Raw genomic sequence first — 13728 nt, 5'->3', positions numbered from 1 at the left:
ATGCTGTGGTGATGTTCTTCACAATAGTAAAGTAGTACTTTCAGGACATTGTTAATTTTCTCCAAAATGATCCTATTTAAAATAAAGGGCCTCTGGTGGCTCAGCAGACTAAGTCTGTCTGTTATTAACACAGCTGCTTGCAATTACTGCAAGTTCAAGGCCCACCAGGCCCAAGGTTGACTCAGCCTTCCATCCTTTATAAGGTAGGTAAAATGAGGACCCAGATTGTTGGGGGCAATAAAAGTTAACTTTGTATATAATATACAAATGGATGAAGACTATTGCTTAACACCTTTCGCTTCTCATCCAAGAAGCTTCTTCACAGTGTAAGCCGCCCTGAGTCTTCGGAGAAGGGCGGGATATAAATTCAAATAAATAAAAAAATAAAAAAATAACAGAATCTACCCAGAATTGTCTTTGAGCAAAAACCAAGAGAGAGAATGGGTGCTGTGAGATAATGAACTATTAAAACAGATGATAAGCTGAACATAGGATCTTCTCTGGTTTTGCAGGGATGTTCCTCTTCCTAATTCAAACACTTCAAGAAGTAAAACAAAACAAAACACCTGAATATATTTTCTTTCTAGAGTCCACATATAAGAGCAATGTGAATAAGTCTGCTATTCCCCATATGATTATAATTGTGTGTATATGCATGTGTGTGTGCTATATTACATTGATGAAGATAGAAGAAGATGGTTTTCAAATTGAGGAAGAAATATCCATAATGTGCACTATACTTGTGCTACTTTCATAGTCAAAAATGCAGATGATTTGCAACCTCTCATAATAGAAGCCAAGCAATACCATGAAAAAATGGGAGTAAGATTAAACACAAAAAAGAACAAATCCATAACCACAGATACAGCAGTCGGTTGTAGAGCTGACAATGAAGATATTGAAATGGTTGATAGCTTCTCTTTTTATAGGGTGGACCATTGACAGCAAAGGAACCAGCAGTCAAGAAAAACACTGACATGTAATAGTGTAGCTATGAAGGCTTGGAAAAGATAGTAAGATGCCATGATGTAAGTATGCTTACAAAGGTCAGAATAGTGTAGGCTATGGTTTTTCCTGTGATATGCCATGAAAGTTGAAGTTAGACTTCGAAGAAGCAGGATCCAAAGAGAATAGAATAGAATAGAATTTTTATTGGCCAAGTGTGATTGGACACACAAGGAATTTGTCTTGGTGCATATGCTCTCAGTGTACATAAAAGAAAAGATACCTTCACCAAGGTACAACACTTACAACACAATTGATGGTCAATATATCAATATAAATCATAAGTATTGATGCTGTCGAACTATGAAGATTATTGAGAATATTGTGGATAGTGAAGAAATAAATAAATGGATTATAGAACAAAGCAACCTAGAATTCTCACTTGAGGCATTATCAAGGGATATTATGTGAACACATAGCTCTCTGGGAAAGGTGGAATGAAAAAGAAGAGGCCCCAAAGGTGCTTTTCAAAAGGCAGCTGGACCTTGTTGGTTTTTTCCCTTGAAAACCTTTCGCTTCTCATCCAAGAAGCTTCTTCAGAACGGAAGAGGTTTCTTGGATGAGGTGAAATATTTTCCAGGAAAAAACCAAGAGGGTCCAACTGTCTTTTGAAAAGCACCTTTGGGACAACCATGACCAGGATGATTGAGTAGCTCTATGAAAAAGAAGATGATGACCAGCAGCTGGATGGATGGACTCAGCAAACGATAGATGCACTAGGGAAGACCTGAAGAACTAAGTTAAAGACAAATTCTGTTAGAGTAATTCTGTCTGTGAGTTGACCCTGATTTAATGGTCCATTATCTTCCTTCCTTCCTTCCTTCCTTCCTTCCTTCCTTCCTTCCTTCCTTCCTTCCTTCCTTCCTTCCTTCCTTCCTTCCTTCCTTCCTATGTTCAGTCTGCAGAAAAGATGACTGAAGGTACTCCGTGAGACCTGTCCTCAGATTCATAAAAAGAGTGTCATATCTTATGAAGATGTTCATAAACTATTTTCCATTGCCACAGAAAGTAGGACGAGAAAGCATAGTCGTGGTGATCAAGCTCAAAGCAAATATAATAGCAGGTCTTAAGGATTTAATCTTACAAGGATTAAAATACATGTCAAAGGATACTTTTTAACTAAAAGAAGAAAATCCTAAAGGTTAAAAGGACCAAAAATAACAGATATATGTACCAGCTAACAAGAATTCATTGACATGTGTCAGGGGAAAAATTTGTTACTGGAACAATCTATCTAAAGAGGTTATGGATTTTATATCTATCCCTGGAGATTTTTAAGAAGGAGTTGAGCAACTATCTCTAAATCGGGCAACTGTGGTCCCTTTATGACCTGTGGACTTCAATTCCCAGGATTCCTAAGCCAGCCATGCTTTAGAATAGAACAGAATAGAATAGAATAGAATAGAATTTTTATTGGCCAAGTGTGATTGGACACACAAGGAATTTGTCTTGGTACATATGCTCTCAGTGTACATAAAAGAAAAGATACCTTCATCAAGGTACAACACTTACAACACTTAATGATAGTCATAGGGTACAAATTTAACACTAAATGATACAACACTTAATGATAGTCATAGGTTACAAATAAGCAATCAGGAAACAATATCAGTATAAATCGTAAGGATATAAGCAACAAAGTTACAGTCATAAGTGGAAGGAGATGGGTAAAGCAGGGCCATCAAACTCACGGCCCACGGGCTGGATATGTAATGCACTGGCCACGTCCACACCCGGTTTAGCGAAGGGGAAAAAATCCAGATACGTCAGGTGACACTGCCATGACGACGCGAGTTTGACACCCCTGCTCTAAAGGATTTTGGGATTGGGCTAGGTGATCCTTGTAATCCCTTTCAGCTGTATAGTTGTATGAGATGTATACAAAAGATAGATGCAATCCATACAAGGAGGAGAGACTGTATGTAGTCAAACACCAAAAAAGAGAAACCTCCACAATTTTGCAAATTCTTGATGTTCCTGGATTTTATGAATAAAATGCTATAAAGTCCACCACTGTATGAACATTCTAGAGCCGTGATGGCGGACCTATGGCATGTGTGCCAGAGCTGGCATGTGAAGCCCTTTCTGCAGGCACGCAAGCCGTCACCTAGCTGAGCTCCACCATGCATGCGCGCGCCTCCCACCAGTCAGCTGATGTTTGGGATGTGCAAGGGAGTGCATGCAAATGCAGGGGGCAGGGTCGTGCACATGCACGCCCCCCCCCCGTGGCCAGGAGGCTGCAGGGAGGCCTACTAGGCCCAAAACAGGGTATGGGGGGTGTGTGCAATGCACTTTCGGCACACAACGAGAAAAAGGTTAGCCATCACTGTTCTAGAGGCTGAATTGTGAAAGGTATCTTTGTATTAATCTATGGAGATGCTACTATCCCCTTCCATTACTAAGTGACTTACATACAAGGATGTGCTGAGGATTTTGGATTATATCTGCACGATAAAGTCGCTCAGATCCGAGACGGACTGGACGCTGATTGGGTAGATTCAGGTGGAATGACGGAGGCACTTCTTGAGAATATTATGTGGGGGGAGTTTGACTCTGTGGCTCCTGAGGACATGGACAGGATACTGGGGAGGCTAAATGCGACCACATGTTTATTGGACCCGTGTCCCTTCTGGTTGGTATTGGCCACTCAGGAGGTTACACGAGGCTGGCTTCTGGGAATTATTAATGCTTCTTTGGTGGAGGGTGTCTTCCCAACCTTCTTGAAAGAGGCGGTGGTGAGGCTTTTCCTCAAAAAGCCTTCCTTGGACCCAGCTGTGTTAGCTAATTATCGTCCTGTCTCCAATCTTCATTTTGTGGCGAAGGTTGTTGAGAGTGTGGTGGCACGGCAACTTCCCCGGTACCTGGAGGAAACTGTCTATCTGGACCCGTTCCAGTCCGGCTTCAGACCTGGGTACAGCACGGAGACGACTTTGGTCGCATTGGTAGATGATCTCTGGAGGGCTCGGGACAGGGGTTGTTCCTCTGTCCTGGTCCTATTAGATCTATCAGCAGTTTTTGATACCATCAACCATGGTATCTTGCTGCGGCGGTTGGGGGGTTTGGGAGTTGGGGGCACTGTTTTTCGGTGGTTCTCCTATCTCTCCGACCATTCGCAGACGGTGTTGGCAGGAGGGCAGAGATCGGCCACAAGGCACCTCACATGTGGGGTGTCACAAGGGTCGGTTCTCTCACCTCTTCTGTTCAATATCTATATGAAGCCGCTAGGGGAGATCATCCATGGTTTTGGGGTGAGTTGTCATCTTTATGCTGATGACACTCAGCTGTATATTTCCACCCCGAACCACCCCAATGAAGCCTTTGAAGTGATATCCCGGTGCCTTGAGGCCGTATGGGTCTGGATGGGGAGGAACAGACTCCGACTCAATCCATCCAAGACTGAGTGGCTTTGGATACCAGCGTCCCGGTACAGTCAGCTAGTTCCATCGCTGACTGTGGGTGGCGAGTCGTTGGCCCACAGGGAGATGGTGTGCAACTTGGGCGTTCTCCTGGACATACGGCTGTCGTTAGAAGAGCATTTGACGGCTGTCGTCAGGGGAGCTTTTTATCAGGTTCGCCTGATTCGCCAGTTGCGTCCCTTCCTGGACCTGGACTCTTTATGCACGGTCACTCATGCCCTCGTTACCTCCCGCCTGGACTACTCAAATGCTCTCTACATGGGGCTCCCCTTGAAGAGCACCAGGAGGTTTCAACTGGTCCAGAATGCGGCTGCGTGGGGGATAGAGGGAGCGTCTCGTAGCTCCCATATAACACCTCTCCTGCGCAAGCTGCACTGGTTACCGGTGGTCTTCCGGGTGCAATTCAAGGTGTTGATTATCACTTTAAAGCACTCCATGGCTTGGGACCGGGATATTTACGGGACCGCCTACTGCCACAAACAGCCTCCTATCAACCTGTGCGCTCTCACAGGGAGGGCCTCCTCAGGGTGCCATCAGACAAACAATGTTGGCTGGCGGCCCTCAGGGGGGAGGGCCTTCTCGGTGAGGGCTCCTGCCCTGTGGAATGAGCTACCTTTGGGGCTATGCCAACTCCCTGACCTCCGGACCTTTAAGCGCGAGCTCAAGACTTTCTTATTTCATCGGGCAGGGTTGGCCTAATTGCAATTTTAATATGGGTGGTTTTTATAAGGGTTTATTTAATAATCTCATTTTGGAGTTTTAAATTTATTGGCCTATTTGAATTAGTTTTTTAAAATTGTTTTTAATGTATGCGATATGTTTATTTTACCTTGGCTGTAAACCACCCTGAGTCTTCGGAGAAAGGCGGTATAGAAATATGAAAAATAAATAAATAAATAAATAAATACCAGATTTTATTTTTTTTAAATCCATTTTTTTTTCTGAGATTGTCTCAGGCAGGGGCAAAATCAGACCATTATCTTCCGGGTTAATGATGGCCTTTCCACAAACAATAAGTTTGTTTTTTCAAATAGTATAGTTTCTTCAGGTGTGGGGATTTTTTTTTTAAAGAAACCTGGGGAATCTGTGAAAACTGGAGATCATTAGCCACTGAAACCAGCAAGTATAGTGAAGGACTAGAGTCTGTTTCAAAGGATATCTGGACTGTAGGTTTGGATGTTACCATTCCACAAAGCAGCTGCTGACAAATCTAATTCTCCTATGAGCCCTTGAATGCAAATGCATATTTGCAAACATATGTTGAAATACTTATGAAATAACATATAAAGTTGCCAGGTTTTGTGTGTGGTGGCATGCAAATCAGGCAAACAATAATTAAGAACAATTGAACCTGCCTGAATATGGCCAAAAATGGATAACCAAAAAAGATTCACACCCGGCATTAATCATTGGCTCTGGGGTGTAATTGCCGTGTCAGCTGTTGTATTATGTTATATTTTTCTCAGGTTTGACAGATGTCTTTAACGTAAGTTTATAATTCTTAAATCAATTTTGGATATTTCTGTTTTATTTATATGTACACGCATGTGTGTGAGATACTTTGTAAGTGTGTGTTCATATCGGGGTTAAATCTACTTAGCTTCCTCACTGGCTCGGGAGTGCAAACTTGCTTTGCTCATGTGCGTTATATGCGTGCGCAGATCTTCTGCGAGTGCGTAGACCTGCACATGTGCAAAACCTTTTGCGCATACACAGAAGGTCAAAATTGCCAAACTACTGGCCACGATCGCTACCGGATCACGCAATCTGGTCCGATCTGGTAGCATTTCAGCCCTGGTTCATATGCATATTTGTATATGAATTTCTATAGCATTTATATTGTTTACTGCTATTCCAAGTTTATATCTTGGGGCCGGGATAGCTCAGGCAATAGAGAAGCCTGTTATTAGAACACAGAGCCTGCAATTACTGCAAGTTCAAGTCCCACCAGGCCCAAGGTTGACTCAGCCTTCCACCCTTTATAAGGTAGGTAAAATGAGGACCCAGATTGTTGGGGGGGCAATAAGTTGACTTTGTAAAAAAATATACAAATAGAATGAGACTATTGCCTTATACATTGTAAGCCGCCCTGAGTCTTCGGAGAAGGGCGGGGTATAAATGTAAAAAAAAAAAATATATCATCCCGATTGCTAACTTTAATTTCTTTTTGTTGTATATGTTTAGCCTGAACAAACAATGTCAATTTAGTTTTGGATATTGTGGTTATTTGAATATGAATTCTCCAGCAGGGCGGGACCAGCAGCCAGGCATGGGAGTGACTCGGTCTGTATCCAATGGGATCGAGTCTGCTAGTTGAAAAGCACCTCCTCCTCCTGGTGCCTTCCAGCTTTCAGACTCGATCTGATTGGGAACAGGCGCACTTGAGCTGCTTCCTTGAATTCTTCCCAAAGTAAGCTTTTCTTAAGTAATTGGGAGGCGATTCAGCCCTATTTATTCCTTCAGCTGCTGGTATAGGGGTTGAGGCTCCCATTGTAGGTGAGCTCTCCCCTCCCCAGCGAGAAAGGCGATTCAGCCCGATACCGCTGGGGACAGCATAAGCTGCTGGAAGAGCAGGGAGGCTGTTAGGCCTCAATTCGCCTCCCGTGGCTGGCAAATTCGGCGGCTGCCGAATTTAAAACACAGCCGCGTGGCGGCTTTAATTAATATTAAGTTTGGGCGCTCGGGTGCTTCCCGATCGCCTCGGCCTACCCATAAAGGGTCTAGGCCGCCAGCCTGCCCTTACCTGAGCTCTGGGCGTCTTTAATCAGGCCATTGATGGGCCTATTTTCCAGTCACGGATCTTCGTGGGCGCTCCGGGCTTCATTCGATCGCTTGGTGACTCAGCAGGGCCTCTGCATCGATCTTGACTGGCTCTCCGGCCACTCACTGAGGCCTTCAGTCTGTGAGTATGATTACCCTTTAGCCACCTCCGGTTTTACTAGCCACGTGGCAAAATACCTAGTAGGCCCTAGAGAATGGAAAAATTTCCCCACTGAATTTTTATTTAAATGGTAATTTAATTATAATTTGTCCTAGGTCATTTCTGTAATAGGCCTTGGCTTGGGCCTCTAAAGGCTCATAGGCCTCGCATCCAGGCCTTGTCCACGTGGGGTTTGAGGCCTAACTATCGGTTAGGCCTTTCAAGATGGCCGCCGTTCCTCCAGTCCGGCCTAGTAAAAGGAAGCAACATCAGACCAGTCCAAGCCCAGGGCCTAGTGCTTCGAGCTCTCATGCACCCACAAGGTCAGAGACACTTCAATCCTCCATTTCCAAGCCCCAAAAGGCTATTTCTAAGACTTCTGAAAAGAAGGCCCTACAACGCCAGAAGGCTATGGATCGGGCCATTGCTAGGGCAGTGAGGAATCTGCTGATACTATACAGGAACAGCAATCCACCTCCTTACCAGTTCAGCCTCCTGTGCAGTCTCCTGGGGCTCCATTAACTTTATCTCCTGATATATCTGTAGACTCATCCCAACCTCTGCCCAATTCTGATTTATTCTGTCCTATTTCTGTATCTGAAATGGAGGGTTTACCTGCAGCCCCGCCAGTACTTGAGTCAGCAGAGGTTCCTTCTAGTGCCACTATTCCAATGGGGCCTGTGAGTCACCAGGCAGTTGCCCCAGTGGCTAATGACCCTGCAGTTATGGCAGAAATGATTGCAGCTGCTGTTCAGAGGGGTATTACTGCTTCCAGGCAGACAAGAACCCATTCATGGGTTTCAGAATATGTAGCATCCCAAACTAGTCACGATTTGGTGCAGGACTACTCCACACCTCAAGCTGAAGATTTCCAGGCTCATTCTCCATCTCGGGCCTCACTGGGGGATGAAGGGGACCTTAGGGATGAGAACCTCTCTGAGGATGAGGATTTGGTTCCAGACCAACCCTCCTTTGTGGGTCTCTTCAACCCACAATTATTTCGGTCTTTGCTACACAAGGCCAAGGTCACTACGCGGCTGGGAGTGGCCCGACCGGCCCCAATTCCCACCGCAGAGACCACTGATCCACCCATGGACTTGTTTTCAGTTCCGTGGTCGAGTCAGAAGAGGTGCCTGCCCCCAAGCTCTTTGTGGAAGTAGTCGATAGGCAATGGAACACTCCTATAACTGGTCCTAAACCTAATGCCTTGGACCGTCGCTTGTATAATTTGGAACCTAACTTCCTTAAATTACTGCAAATCCCCACAGTTGATGCCCCAGTAGTTGCATTAGCAGGGCCATCTGTGGTCACAGGTCCTCAGAGGAAACCCTTAGCCCGGAAGACAAGCGGGCGAACAAACCCTGATTAAGAGTCATCAGGCGGCTGCCTGGGCCGTTAGGGCCTCTTCCTCGGCCTCTTTCTTTAATAGGCGGCCCTTTTATGGTTAAAACAGTTGCGGGACCGTTTACCAGTCACTGACTCCGGTCACATCAGGACTTAAACAAGATTATAGCTGCCATCGAATACTCAGCCGATGCCACCTGAATGCTTCTCGATTTGCTGCCAAATCGATTGGTTCCCAGTATCCTCACGCCGCCTTCTCTGGCTTAGGCGTTGGCAAGCCGACGCCAAAAACAAATGGAGGTTGGCCTCAGCCCCTTATTCGGGACCTCACTCTTTGGAGCAGCCTTGGATCCTTTACTTATAGAGACCAAGGACAAGCGCAAAATCCTTCCAAGCATGTCCGCGTTCAGACTCCAGACCAACCCCATATTTTCGTCCCTTCAGGCGGCTGATTCTAACTTTGGAAACTCCAGAACCCAAGACCCTTCTCCCCAGACAGGGTAGACAGGATAGGCAGGATAGACAGGCAGGTCAAGGTCAGAGGGTTCCTTCAAGCGGCCCTTTCGGGGGAGGTCGCCCATTCAGGCGCTCACGTTGACTGCTTGCCCGTCCCTCCCATTGGGGGCAGACTGGCGCTCTTCGCCAGCCAATGGGAGAGTCCACCTCGGACTCCTGGGTCAGGAGACAATCAGGTTCGGTCTATCCTGGAATTCCTCTCCACCCCGGGCCATTTCGTCAGGTGCCCGTTATCTTGCAACCCGGCCAAGCGGCTGCTCGTGGCATCGGCCATAAAACATCTTCTCTCAATTCAGGCCATCCAAGCGGTGCCACGAGATCAGCACGGTCGGGGTTTTACTCCCGACTGTTCATAGTTCCAAAGCCCTCGGGGGGATGGAGAGCAATCCTCGACCTGAAGGCTCTGAACCGCCACATAGTCTACAGGCGGTTCAAGATGCAGTCACTCCAGTCCATCTTGGAGAGCATCAGGGAGGGGGGCTTCCTCACGTCAGTAGACCTGACGGAGGCATACTTACACGTCCCTATCCTTCCGGCTCACAGGCGATTCCTCCGCTTCTGCCACGGGGTCTCCATTACCAATATTGTGCCCTTCCATTCGGGCTCTCCTCGGCCCCAGGGTCTTCTCAAAGCTAATGGCCGCTCTCACAGCGCATCTCCGGGCTATTCAATCAGAATCCAGGCTTATCTGGACGATCTCCTTATTCAATCTCGATCAGAGACCCTGGCGGCAGCGGTTGTCCACAACCATTCAGGTTCTAGAAGCCCACGGCTTCTCGATCAACAAGGCCAAAAGTCACTTACATCCTCTGAATCGAATCCAACACTTAGGGGCCATCATAGACACGATGAGGGCGGGTCTATCTGTCACAGGGCGTCTCACCAATTTACAGAATCTAGTCAGGGGTAACCAAGAGACGCCTTATTCCTTTAAAGACCCTTTCCCAACTCTTGGGAAACTGGTCTCCTGCATCGGCATTGTACCTTGGGCTCGTCTCCACTGCAGGACACTGCAGTGGTTTCTCCCTATCAAAAGGCACACACAGCTCGTCACCAATACTTGTCCAACTTCCACAACAAGTCAGACACTCTCTTTATGGTGGATCTCCCAGCCCTGTCAAAGGGCAGAGAGTTCAGGAACCCCAACGCCTAATCTTGACAACAGATGCCAGTCTTCATGGCTGGGCGCCCATCTGGGATCAAACATGGCTCAGGGTCAGTGGTCCCCAAGGGACCTGACCCACAACATAAACTGGTTAGAACTCAGGGCCATTCATCTGGCCTTACTATCGTTCAGGACATTGTTCTCAATCAAGACATTCTAGTATTAACGGACAATGTGGCGCAAAGGCTCATGTGAACCGCCTGGGGGGAACCCATTCTCAGCCTCTCTTGCAAGAGGCAGTGCAACTGGGTCTCTGGGCGGAGGCTCACCTGAGGTCCATACGGGCCTCTCATATATCAGGGGTGGCAAACACACAGGCCGACTGGCTCAGCCGAGTCTCAGTCGACCAGGGGGAGTGGCGACTGAATCCGGATATGTTCCTCGAGATCACACTCCGCTTCGGGAACCCGCTGGTAGACCTCTTTGCCACTCGAGACAATCGTCAACTGGATCGGTTCTTCTCAAGGTACCCAGTCCAGGGGGCGGAGGCATAAACGCCCTCGCAGCCCTTGGCCCCGGCCTCCTTTATGCCTTCCCTCCCATTCCGACAATACCCAAGGTTATCAGGAAGATGCTGAGGGAACAGGCGGAACTCATCTTGCTGGCTCCACACTGGCCTCGGCGCCCGTGGTTTGCGGACCTGGTGGCTCTCTCAGTGGCTCCCCCGTGGAAACTTCCTCAGACCAAGATCTCGCTCAGCCAAGGGCAGCTGACTCATCCGGACCCTCAGTGGTTCAAGCTGACCGCCTGGCGCTTGGCGGAGCCTCCTGAGGAAGAGACATGTACCTGCCAGCGTCGCCAACACCATCCAGGCGTCTCGTCGTAGTTCCACCATTCGCATCTACGGCTCGGCGTGGCGCACCTTCTACACCTGGTGTTCAAGCAAGAACATAGACCCTACCAACGCTTCTCGATCACTATCCTGATCTTCCTTCAACACAGTTGGAACAAGGTTTGGCAGCGAACACGCTTCGACGACAGGTAGCTGCTCTCTCTTCTATTTTAACTTGCGGTGCTAAACGCTCCCTAGCCCACCGGCCCCTCATCCGTCAATTTCTGAGGGGAGCAACCAACCTTTGTCCTCCAGTAGTCCACAGGTATCCATCTTGGGACCTCACGAAGGTTCTAACATCCCTCACCAAGGGCCCCTTCGAACCTTTGCGGGAGTGTGGCCTGCAATATTTGACATATAAGGTGGCCTTTCTAGTAGCCATCACTTCAGCTCGCAGAATTTCTGAACTTGCTGCCCTTTCCACCAGGGCGGATCTCTGCGTTTTTCACTCAGATAGGGTGGTCCTCCGGCTAGATCCTACCTTCCTGCCTAAAGTTAACTCACTGTTCCATAGATCACAAGAGCTCATTCTTCCCGACTTTTCTCCAGATCCGGTACACTGGCTGGAAAGGTCCTGGCATACCCTAGATGTCCGGAGAGCCCTCCGTATTTATATCAAGCGTACCGCCTCTCTCAGGAGGACAGAGGCTCTCTTTGTGTCCTTTCAACCAACCACCATCGGCCTTAAGGTATCTTCCTCTACCATCGGTAGATGGCTTAAGGCGTGCATTGCCAGAGCATATCAGATTCAGGGAATTCCTATTCCAAGTCACATCACTGCGCATTCTACTAGAAGCGCGGCTACTTCAGCTGCGTGGGCCACTCAGGCTCCATTAGAAGAAATCTGCAAAGCAGCCACATGGTCTTCTCCGAATCCATTCATACGCCATTACAAGATCGATTCCTATGCATCTGCTGATGCGGCGTTACATGAGGGTTCTCAAAGGGTCCTAGAAGGGGTTCTAACCCGGACGGGCGGATCCTCCCGATAGGACTTGCTTTGGTATGTCCCATGCCTGGCTGCTGGTCCCGCCCTGCTGGAGAATGGACATTGGTCCTACCTGAATGTCCTTTCTCTGTTGGCGGGACCAGCAGCCAGCCCTCCCTGAACGCCCGGTTCCTGTCTTCTATAGAGGTCATTCGGGCTCTCATGGTCATATGCCGGGGGGGGGGAGGGCATAAAAGCATATTCTTGCAGTTCCTGTTTTACAGCTCAGTGCGTCGGTCTGCCGCATCATCCTCGTCCGAAAGCTGGAAGGCACCAGGAGGAGGAGGTGCTTTTCAACTAGCAGACTCGATCCCATTGGATACAGACCGAGTCACTCCCATGCCTGGCTGCTGGTCCCGCCAACAGAGAAAGGACATTCAGGTAGGACCAATGTCCATTCTCTTGCACTGGTTAAAGACCACCATAAAGTTAAATAAGAAATTATTATGTGAAGACTGCAGTCTAATAAGAAGGCAGTTTTGAAGCAGTTTGGGTATTCCAGTTTGAATATCTCTTTCTTAATATAACTGAACATGGAAATTCACTGTGTTGCCTTTATCTAACTGACTTAAAGCCAAAAGCTAGGAGCTCTTTCATATCTCAGTGCTACCTCCTATAGCCATTTCTCTTCTTCGATATGAAGTGTCCAGCCCCTTCTGTTTCAGTTAAAGCTACTCTGCTTTGCTGCTGTCCTGGCCTCATGAATGTCATGTAATTCTATGTTACTGTGTAATAAATCCATCTGATTAATCTTATGATCATAAATCTAGTCCAAGTTCAGAACATAAATCTTAAGCTCTCCCAAGAAAAGCACATCCAAGGAATAAACAAATTGGGAAGTCAGACTATAAGCCAAAGTCAAATACCCAGGGATATTCTTGCAGCTATGAATCTGTCACATTGGGAGCAATGGGGTTATTCACCGATAGACATTGTTTCACCAACCTGTTTGCATTGCTCCCCAAATACCCAAAGTGTCTGACAAGATGTATGTACCTAGTCAGTCTTGGTTTCCTTTAACAATTCACTCATGAGTAGCCCTTCTTGGTCAATCTGTTTCTTAACTTTTAACATGCAGATGGAAAAGTTCTTCAAGACTGTAGTGGCATGTGAGAATGACCTTGGGGACAGGAGGAAAACAAAGAATCTTAAGTAATGAGCTGATTGCAGCTCAGTCTGCAGATGGGGGAAAAGCATAGGAAACATTTCAGAAGGGACCCTCCCTAGTTTTCCAGAGACTAAAAAGAAAAGAAGGGAGAAATGGTACTTTCAGACTTGCAAGATTCTGTTTAATGAAACCTTACAATAAAGACAGTGATGAGGATGTTCCAGTTGTGTTTCTTGTTCAGCATATCTTGAAGGGCTAACAAACACTGAGTAGGGGAAACGGCAGCATTAGGGGCAACAATCTGGTAGGGAAAGGGGTGGTTGGATCTGTTATTGAGGTAGCATAGTTGCTAAGAACCAGAATCATGTTTCTGGGATGCTTGAGATATGATTGTGAATTCTGATATCAAAATCTCAGATTATTTTAATGCAAAG

General features: G+C 47.0%; 1 protein-coding gene across 1 annotated transcript in view; it reads left to right on the top strand.

Moving 5' to 3' along the window:
- CDH23 (cadherin related 23) overlaps positions 1 to 13728 on the top strand; it is a 719962-nt gene that overhangs the window by 140388 nt on the left and 565846 nt on the right. The window lies entirely within an intron of this gene.

This window comes from Ahaetulla prasina, chromosome 6 (assembly GCF_028640845.1).
Source record: "Ahaetulla prasina isolate Xishuangbanna chromosome 6, ASM2864084v1, whole genome shotgun sequence".
Lineage (NCBI taxonomy): Eukaryota > Metazoa > Chordata > Lepidosauria > Squamata > Colubridae > Ahaetulla > Ahaetulla prasina.
Note: the sequence above shows the minus strand (reverse complement) of the source record. Positions and strands in the feature narration are given on the sequence as shown.